The sequence below is a fragment of the Lycium ferocissimum genome, unplaced genomic scaffold, assembly GCF_029784015.1.
Source record: "Lycium ferocissimum isolate CSIRO_LF1 unplaced genomic scaffold, AGI_CSIRO_Lferr_CH_V1 ctg21927, whole genome shotgun sequence".
NCBI lineage: Eukaryota > Viridiplantae > Streptophyta > Magnoliopsida > Solanales > Solanaceae > Lycium > Lycium ferocissimum.
The window spans coordinates 1-10,830 of record NW_026720011.1 but is presented as its reverse complement, the minus strand read 5'-3'; the positions used below and the strand labels follow the sequence as shown (position 1 = coordinate 10,830).

General features: G+C 36.6%; 1 pseudogene; it reads right to left on the bottom strand.

Moving 5' to 3' along the window:
* Nucleotides 1–5: 5 nt before the first annotated feature.
* LOC132043199 (putative glucose-6-phosphate 1-epimerase) lies at nt 6–8,311 on the bottom strand (annotated as a pseudogene).
* Between the last annotated feature and the right edge of the window lie 2,519 nt (nt 8,312–10,830).

The following is a 10,830-nucleotide window of genomic DNA, read 5'->3' as shown; positions in this document are numbered from 1 at the left end:
TTTGCCTTCTTGTCCCAAGGGTTCCACACAACTGGGAAGGAGAAATTATAGAAACGAGTTACTTTCCATCACAAAATCAAAATTACTACCATCCACTGTTATTATTGATAGTAACTCCACCCATATATTCTACAAATATCGTGTTGCTACATGCCTGAACAATTTTTTTCAAGATATATTGAAGAGTGGCATGGGAGGGGAACAAAATTCTAGAAGATGCTGTTATTCATATGAAGCCCAAAATAGTGATTCTATCACTAAGACTGGCATGGGTGAAAATGAGCTCCTAGATAATCAAATTTCCTAATCCATAAGCAGGACAAAAGAATGACTTTTCCCTTATTGCAACCAGGAAAAATGCAATCAGTAAACCAATTTACACTTTAGATAAACGAAACTCATTATCGGCAGGAAAGCTACAAAGATTGTCAATTACCTGCATCCGGCAACCCATCTTTACGAATAACAAATGTTCGTTTCTTTTCATGATCCAGGATCGCAATTTTTGTGGGGGTACTGAGATATATTTTATCCACCTAAAGAACATGGCACAACCATCACATGAGACAAATCATATGTGCTAAAGCAATGAAAGGATATATCAGCTGATAAGATGCTTACTTCAGACTCAAAAGTAATTGCATCACCTTGCTCAGTGAATCTCTCCTTATTCTCAAGATAATCAAGTGTCTCAAGGCCCTCAACACGGACTTCACTGTAAAAAGAGAAAAGGAGAAATGATATGCACAGTCCAAAGATCAACTCCGGGACAACATGTTTTCAGAAATGTTTTTATTCTTGTTGAAGTATGTGACCATCCTATTTAAAAACTTAAGCTATTTTAGAAAGCAACTTTTATTACTTAAAAATGTTCCCATCACGTACGGGTTTCTTTTTATGAGTCAAGCACGCGGACATTCATTTGATAATGGGTGACGGGGAGACTCGAACTTGGGACCTCTACCTGCTCCAATACCATGAGCAATGGACCTTGGGCCTAACTCAACCCCAAAAGCTAGCTCATGAGGTAAGGATTTCCCAAGACCATATAAGGAGACCTACCCATCCCACCACAACTGATATGGGACTTTCTAATAATTATTTAACTAGCAGGTCAATAAACTTGGAGCAGTAATCAGACTTCCTCTTCACTTTAACAAACTCAATGGACCTTCTCTAGTTCTAAAGTGCTTAAGACCTCCCCCATACTCCAAAGGATAGATAATTAATTAAATCAAAAATAATAAAATAAAGAGGAAAAGATGAGGATGAAGAAACAAGGCTATGAATTTTTGTTCTTTATTCTTAATGCTTACTGATTAAGAAAGAGGCTGTGATATAGCAAGAGACCAGATGGCAGCTGAGAGAAAAGAAGAGCAAGCGCATGTGAACGCTCTTCCTTTTTTTTTTTTTTTTCCACCGAGCTCTATGCTCGTTAAGATAAGTAGGCTTATTCACGTAGTCGGAAAAATATTACAATTTTTACATAAATAAAGAATTCCAAACATAAATCTCTACAAAGAGGCAACCAAATTGAGGTCTTCGAAAAGTTTATTAAGCCATAAAATTCTAGAAACAATGCTAAAACATATCTTAAAGTAATGATTAAGGAAGTATCCCTTTTACATCCTGAACCTCACATTGGGAATATCAGAAGAGCCTCAAAGTCGGAACAACTTTCGTTGCGCTTATCTAGAGGACCTACAAGTCTAGCAAGAAGCATCTAATAAACTGGCAAAATGTTTTCCCTCAAACATGTTACATTCTAAAATGTTTTTGTGTAAGGCGAATATCAGATACTTCAGTGTTACTAAAGCTATTGATTCATAGCTTAAACAGATTGAGCAATCAAAACAAGGGGTGATTGCTTCATGGGTGATGTGAAGCGCTTCATAGAAGCGTGCATTCATACGTAAGTACAAAGTGATCCCGACAAGAAACAACTCTTCTTTGAGTCTCACTTTAAAAGGCGAAAGAGTAAATTTTACTCAAAACAAAGATGTAAAAATAAACAAAAAACAAGATTGAAAATGGACATATTGTTATTCAGTTATTAGGACTCCTCTGCACGTATACATCAATATTCCCTTTGTCATCCTTGTCTTCTTTCTCGAATTTGTAATGCCTCTTCTCTTTATTTTGTTTTCTACTTTAGCAATAACACTTTCTTTTTCTTCTAATATGCAAATCCTATTTTGTAGTCTGCAAATCCTTTTCGTCTATTTGGCTATGGTAATCTCCAATATTAAATGTTATCAAGTGGCCATCCTCTTCTTAAAATACATGTTACCTAAAATAAAATCATAAGCTAAATCGAAATTTGGAATACCGTTTCTTCCTTCATTCCTAGTACCATACCCCCATGCAGTCGGTCGCCGTGATTATATTTAGTCGTTGTTCATTCAGACCTCTACCAATAAAGATATGTTGGTAATTATGAAATTGTGCACTTCATCTGGAAGATCCATGCTTTCAGCTTCTTGCTTCTCCATTAAAGCCCAGTAATCTTGTCTTTTGTTGCACTTTCCACTTTTCGAAACACTAAAAGATGATACAAGAAAGGACAATATGCATTCTTAAAGATGACTTAAAGAATCTCTGAACGCACCAAATTAGTGATACAATGTGCTAATTTTCAACAAGCAAGGAAGCTCCTTTTAAGTATGATTGTATTGTAAGTAAAGTATTGTAGGATCAACGAGATGATGGCCATGTATGGTCTCTGTAAAGTTTGTTCCTAAGCTTCTAGTTTAACTCAACTCATCTTTCATGCTATGATAGAAGTTGGACTACATACGATTTTGTCCATTAGGGAAGAGAAACAAAATAACACTACAAAGAGAAGAAGATTTGGTCTTTATTAATTCCAACCTCATCTTTGTCAATGACAACTTATTCCATGTAAAAGTGGAGATTGTAAGATGCGGGATACTGTCTGGGACAAGTTTGACTCACTGGATAAACTGGCTATCCTTGAGATAAACCTCTACTTGATGAGCCATCGGGTTGTATAATGTACTAATAGTGTCTATGAAATGTGATACTATGGAAAGAAGTAAAGCAGATATTGAGATCAAATCCAGCTTGTGTTTGTTTGTTGATATGAAACAATCGGATCGGATCAGAGAGGTGTATTGAGGGTAAAGCACACCTGTAAATTTTCTGAAGTAAAGATGTTTAAGTCAGTTAGCTCTCTGCTGCAATTTGACATATGAATATATGGAAGAAAGTGCGATAGAATTCATTAACTCGTACAACAGTAATATGTTTCATATATAGGGGTTACCCTTTTTGTAAGTCCTGCATTACCGTTGTGCTTCATTATATACAGAAATAAAATCATATTGCTTCAAAATATAAAGACATGTACCGGAGACACTCACTCACATATTCTGTCCCCTTTGTCAATCCAATATAAGCGAAGGTGAAACAGAAAGATACCCAAAATTAGGAAGTCTACCCATTTCATATTACCATAGTTATTCGCAGCTGAATCTTTTCATTACCAAGCATGAGTTTTCTTGGGAATACAAAGGAAACGTTAGTTATCATCATGATATATCACTCATTTTAACTGCAATTAAGTTTGTGAACTTTCCAGAATTTGAAAGAGAACTTCCCTTTGGAGGAAACAAGTAGAAAAACGATAAACTACATTGGTAACCATACCTGATATCTGAAACAGAAAAGTAGGTGTGATACACCAAATGTAAATGTGAAAGGCTTTCCATCAGTGTTGGTGTTTCTAATACGAGACGTCAACATCAAATCTCCAGCAGGACTCAAAGCGACCCGCAGCCGGAACTCAAAACTAAAAACGTTTATTGATCCATGTAAGGAAAGTAACAATAAAACCTAATAAAAGACTAATATGAATATTGACAGTATTCATGCATGCCTGTGAGGCCAGATCTTCAAGTCCTCCTCAGAGGGTTTCAAGATCAAGTCAACAAAAGCCCTTGAAGAAGTAGCTGCTGGAAATGGAGGCGGATCTTTGTCAATGCTCCAGAACCTGTTTCGGGCAAATCCATGCGCCTCCAAGAGAGCCACGATTTGCGAACTGAACAGAAAACAGCTTATGTTTTACCAAAATGACCAGCTAGTAGAAAAACGATGAAGATGCTTCAAAATCAAATACCTGTGGGAAACATATAGGAATACCTCCACGAATTGCTTTTGGAGGCTTAAAAATGGCCTGCAAAGGTGTAGCCGGTCTTATTAAAGTGAAAAGCGCAAAAAAGCTCTAAGGTCAGCTGGGGCTTTAAGCGCAAAGCGCAGATAAAGTGTGGGCCTTAATGAAAAAAGGCGCAATGGTGAAAAAATATAAATATATATATGTTTAGTCCAAGACTAATAATAATAAGCATGAACAACAAATATATGGACAAAGAAATTGTAAAAAAATTATGATAAACTGAAATATCAATTATCTAGTGTCACCTCTTCAAGAGAGGCTCATTGTCAAGGAAAAGTATGTCTTAGAGCCTTTCTTGATGACACTGAAGCACAAATAAAGCAAGGCGAAGCGCTCAAGATGTTTTGAGCCTCGCTTCAGGGCTTAATCGCCCTTTAAGCGCACCTTTGACAACACTAGCAGTGTTATCAAAAGCGAAAAGCACAAAAAAGCTCTACGGTTAGTTGGGGCTTTAAGCACAAAGCGCAAATAAAGCGTTGGCTTTCATGAAAAAAACGCAATGGAGAAAAAAATGCAAATATATATATAGTCCTAGACTAATAATTATAAGCATGAATAACAAATATATGGACAAAGAAATTGGAAAAAAATAACAATAACGTGATATATTAATTGTTTAGCGTTGCCTCTTCAGGAAACACTCATTGGCAAGGAAAAATATGTCTTAGAATCTTGATTAAACAAGGGATCAACATGTTTTACGCCTCGCTTGAGGGCTTAAGAGCGCGTTAGCGGGCCTTTGACAACACGGATATAAGAAAACAGGATTAGTGCGTGTATATAGATACATACACATATACATATATATATATATATATCACACAAATTGGCAAAGCCAGGAATATCACTAAGGGTGTTCAAGATCTAATATAGATGTATGAAAGTAATATTTGACCTATATCCAATATAATTTCCTATATGCTCCCTCCGTCCCATAATAAGTGTCACCTTAGCCAAAATCCAGCATATTAAAAGAAATCAATAATGCAATGTGAAGTTTATTAAATTACCCCTATATAATAAAAACAAATTACTTTTTGCTCTTGATTAGAGCATGCACAAGTAATAATCCTTTTGACATTGGTAATCCAACAATACCAAGTTACTATGGGGTTTTTCCAATCACCATTTAGATGTTACTTTAACTTGTCTTTTTTGTCTAAGGGTAGAGTTGAAAAAACTAGCCAATTTATGTCTTGGTTTCCTAAGGCGACACTTATTATGGGACAAAATTTTTTGGCTAAGGTGACTCTTATTATGGGACGGAGGGAGTATACAGTATGATTTTCCACGAAAAGTGTTCCAATCGACCACCCTTGAACCTATGTGGCTCCGCCACTACACACATGTTTGTACATAAACATAAACACATGTATGAACAAGGACTATTCTCTGTGTGTGTGTGTGTGTGTTACGGTCCCCGATTACGGATCGAGTTAAGGGACGATGTAAGACAGAATCAGAGTTAACGCAGAGAGAATTAAGAGAAGATGATTTCTTTTTACGAACTATGATGCTAGTTCGTTAACAGAGAACCTGCGATTTCTTGAGCTTTAAGTACTCAAAAACTAGAATAATTTTTTGCCTAACTTCATTGAATAAACATATAGTTTAAATACAATACTAATAAGAGAACTACCCCTAATAACTAGGACATGTTTCCCTAACATTACTAGAATAAGAAACTGTAGATAACTAATACAAAAGAAACTGTTGATAACTACTAAAAAGAAATAATTACTGCAAATAACTACTATTGTAAATTACTACTGCTGTAAATAATTACTACTGTAAATTACTACTACTGTAAATAATTACTACTGTAAACTATTCGGAGACCACCAAGGACTGCTAACTAAGAAACCAAAACCAAAATTTCAATCAAGCTACGCTTCTTGGTCATAAGTTGCAGCCATGAGCCAATGCACTCTAGGTAAATTGACCAAAACCCAATGCATATTCCACACCCAGACCGAAATTTGTGTTGGATTGGCACGGTCGCAGCAAGAGGTTTTGGAGGATCCGTGTAACATCGCAAAAAATAGGTAAGGAAATTTTCGGGACATAGACAATTGTTTATGTTCCGTAATCCGTAAACGTACATGCCCTATTTAAAATCTCTTGGCCCATTCAGAGGCAAAAGTACTTGTATAAACAGAATAAACTTGCTAATGTTTGCACTAAGGTTGAAGAAGCAGGGTCTCCAATTTTGAGAACCCTTTTCTCCTGCAGGTACTAACTACTAAGAGCCTGTTCGGATGGGCTTATAACTTATGGCTTATAAGCCAAAAGCCGTAAGTTAGGAATCTAACTTAGGGCTTTTTGCTTAATTTTGTTATTTTGGCTTAAAAACAAGCACTTTTTATCTTACCCAAACACTGCAACAGTGCTTAAAAGCTATTTTTGACTTAAAGGCACCTAAAATAAGCCAATCCAAACAGGCTCTAAGTATTGTTTTAGATCTCGGTAGTAATTTATCTTTTCAGCATGTTCAACCAACAAGAACTAAATGTTTAAACACTCAACGAACCATCTGCTATTGATACCATATAACAAACAAGAAGATAGTCTGCCCAAGTTATAGGTCAAAATTGGTCAGCAAAGGGAGGAAACTCTTCAAGCTCACAATGGGAAGAGGATGAAAAAATTTCAATGTAACAATACATTCCAGAAATTCTTAAAATAACATTTCCCTTCGCCAACCAAAACCTTGCCTTAGGAATTGATCCATAAAAGTAGCAGTCAAAAGAAACTAACAGAAATTCATTTTCTGACTAGCTGATTGAAAAGAACATTCCACCAAGAAGATAACAACGAAAAGTACCTTACTACTAACAAAGAGCAATTCCTCTCTGTGATCATTCTTCCAAGACGTCACCTGACCGCCATAGAGATACACCTACAAAGGAGGACACTTAAGAAGGGATGTTGATGACTAAACTAAATGCCAAAAGCATAAAAATAATGTAGAAGAAAATTATAATGACACGTCGAACACAAAAGACTTCGGAGAAACTTCAAAATTTTGCATCCTGTAAGCAAAAAAACAATACCAACACTCACATCCGGAAAAAAAAAAAGAAACATAATGCTTGACATTCTCCCAAAAAGAAAACTTGATAGTGAGCGGTCATTCAAACAGAAGCCGTAGGTTTCTGTAGATCAAGTCAGTAGTAAGAAATGGAGGGAAAATCAGGCAAAATATAGCGACACTATCGCAGCTTAATTTATATGCACAACTTCCCTGACTATCTTCACAAACTATCGTGAGTCAGCTACTTTTATTTGGATAAGGTAAAGTTTAAGTTAGTGACAGCTACATATGTAAAAATGTGCTCGAGGAGCAAGATAGTTGTTTGATGAAATCGGGGAATATCTCGGGTTACAGATCGGTTTCATTACACTCTCGCTCTCCTAGAGATTTGAGAGGTTTAATCCTTTCGCTTTCTATCTGAAAGTAGATCCAACAATGCTGGGGAAAAGAATTTTAATTTCAAGTCCCATCAAAGGTACATGGTTATTGCTGCCATTGTCATCCTCCAGACGCCAAGAACTGAATCAAATTGTTACGGATCCACTGAAGATTTTATCTCACACCAAATCACCATAACAAAACATGCATATACAAACTAACTCTGCAGCAATAAACCACATTAGCATTTCAATCAATGCTACACAGATTCAGATCGCTGAACCTAATGGCCCCATTCATACAAACATAAACAAAACTTGACATAAATCTAAAGATAAACCATTAAGTAAATAAAAAAGGACCCCACAGAATCTACAGATAAACCAACAAAATGCAAGAAATCATAAATTTTTTGAAGAAAACCAGATTAGTAGGAGAAAGAAAAATTAAAGATCTGAGATAACGTCGTACCTCGGCAGAAGCGCCACGAATCTCCCGGAGAACAACCTTATCAAGGCCATTGATGCCTTTCGTCAATTCCACTAATGGTTTCTCACTAGCAGATGACGTCATCATCATACCACCCAACCCCCCTTCTCGATCAATACAATATACCCTTCTACCTTTATTTATTCTCTTCTATCTATTCACTTTCTTCTTTCTACTGTTTGCTTGTTTTATATTTACCCAATTTCTTTCCGTTTATATCACAAAAAACAAACTTTTATCCTTCGAGTTCGACGGGGTGTGACTTTTGTGACGGTGGTGGGGCCACCTACCCTGACAATCTTCTTTTCTCTGATTTTTTACCAATTTACTTGTATGATTTTCAATTTGGTATAACAGCTGTAAAAATTATTTTCCTAAATGCCATACTTTTTTTAAAAAATCATACTTTAATATGACCATAATCATTTCAAATTTTAATTGGACATACAATTTCAAATTATGAACTAACACCTTATTATTAAGATAAATACCAAACATTTTGGAATATTGGAGTGTCGTAAATAGAAAAGTTTGGCTACGTAAATTGTTAAAAATGATTATAATGATCAAAATTAATGGACAATTTCTAACTCTATAAGACATTGTAAGCATATATGATATTCAAGTTTAACTGCTTGATGCTTGAATGAGGATGTTGCGTTGGATGTACTCGCATACTAGAGAGATAGGATCGGAAATGAGATATGGGCGCCTGGCTGGAGGATAATATGCGGGAAGCGAGATGAGATAGGTCGACGCATGTGAAGAGGGGGCCAGGTGCGCCTCCGTGCGGAGGTGTGAGGTTGGCTATCGATGGCGTTAGGAGTGGTAGGTAGGTTGAAGAAGTATTGGGGTGAGGTGATTAGACATGAAAATAGCCTTAGCAATTCTAGCTTACAGGACACGATGCGAGATAAGAGGTTGTGGAAGACAAGGATTAGAGTAGAAGGCTAATAGGTGTAGAGTGTAGTTAAAAACTTATCCTTCCATACTAGTAGTCATAGTTTTATTCTTGTATGTTTTATCTTTCGATTATGTTACTATGTGTGTCTTGTACTTCGATATTAGTATTATTTTTGTTGTAGCTATTGCTCTTCAAAATAGCCCATCTTCGATAGTATTTTGCTTGATTTCTTTTTCATGCACAACTTTCGTTTGCCATTATAATCTTTTTAGAATGCTTTCAATTTACTTTTCCTTAAGCGAAGTGCACCAAAACAACTCCTCCATCTCCCAAGGTAGGGTAAAATGCACGTATTCTCTCCCCTCCATAGACCTCGGTGTGAAATTACACCGGATATGTTGTTGTAAAGTTTAATAATCGTTCTAAGCTAATAGGTTGATTTAGGGGAAGTGGTAATAATATAAGCATCTATTTGATTAACTTTGTTGTGTGTTTGGGACTAGCCACCCAATAGCCATTGTGATTTGATTGTTCTATTGTGCCGGCTTGATGCCGAGTTGTTGATAAATATTGGATTCGTTATCGTCTTGATTACGATATGGTTGGCATACCCAGTTTGGTATTTGTATGATTGAATATGTTGACCAGCATACCCATGTCAATGACAGGTAACCGATGAGCCATGACGAGCGCAGATCTGGTGATAAACACCGCTTGTCCTCGTGTCTGGACAATAGAGACAACAAGGGCCCGTACATACCCAAACTGAATCGATACGACTCATGAAAGAATGACATCATGCACTCGTACGGTACATACACACGTGTCAAAGAACAATGTTAGCTCGACATGGTGAACGCCACCATATTGTACAAAAGAAATAAAGCAAGAAGGCTACGTCTATCAGAATACATTATTAACCTACTGGGACCTACTCACTAGAATAAACAGAAAGGAGCGGGACGGAACCCCGTCATACCCATATATACGTACGTATACGTCTCGAAATAACATACCAAAATGGTCCGGGCTTGGATCGAGTGGAGCTGCACCCAACGGTGGAAACTCTACTAAGCCGGATTGTGTTCATCGGTGCAGTGGACATGAACGTAGCTCCTCCAGGCTGTCCGGTAGTTAGTGGTACATCCCGTCTTTTTGCATAATGGAAAAATTCGGGGAAATAATTGTGAATTATGAGAAAGGAGGCTATGTTTGAAATTTTCTTGAGCGTGTAAGGTTGTGGAGGTTTGGATGCTAGAATAGTGGAGAAGGCTAAGGGGCAAAATTGGAATTTCGGAAATTTGTTTCGGAAATTTTAAATTGCGATTCTGTGAAGAAATTGGGCAAAAAAAAATAGGAAAGTTGAGGGCCCGCTCCAACCGACACGATGATGTTGTCCGTACAAATTAATTAATTTGGCATGTGATTAATATGCATATAAGAGAGGGTGGCTTAGCATGAAGTTTCAAGAAAAACAAAAAAGAAAAATCAAGAAAAGGAGGGCCATTCGGCCGAGAGAAAGAAGATAAAAAAGAAAAGAAAAAATTTTCTAGTCTTCAATCTTGGTTCAAAAATTCATCTCGTCTTGAATTATTACTAAGCTCAACTCCTCTTCAAGTTGGCATAATTGTTTTGTGAAAGTGCTTCCTTTGCAAGTAGAGAGAAGTTGGGAAAGGTAAGAATTCTTATTTTTTTATTGAAGGAATTATGTATGTGTTGTAGTATATGTAGAGTACATGAGAATTATGGAAGTGTTGAGCGGGGGGGGTGTGTGGTGTGAATATATATCACGGGTGGGTGTTTTTTGTGGGAATGGTTTTTATGGCTTTT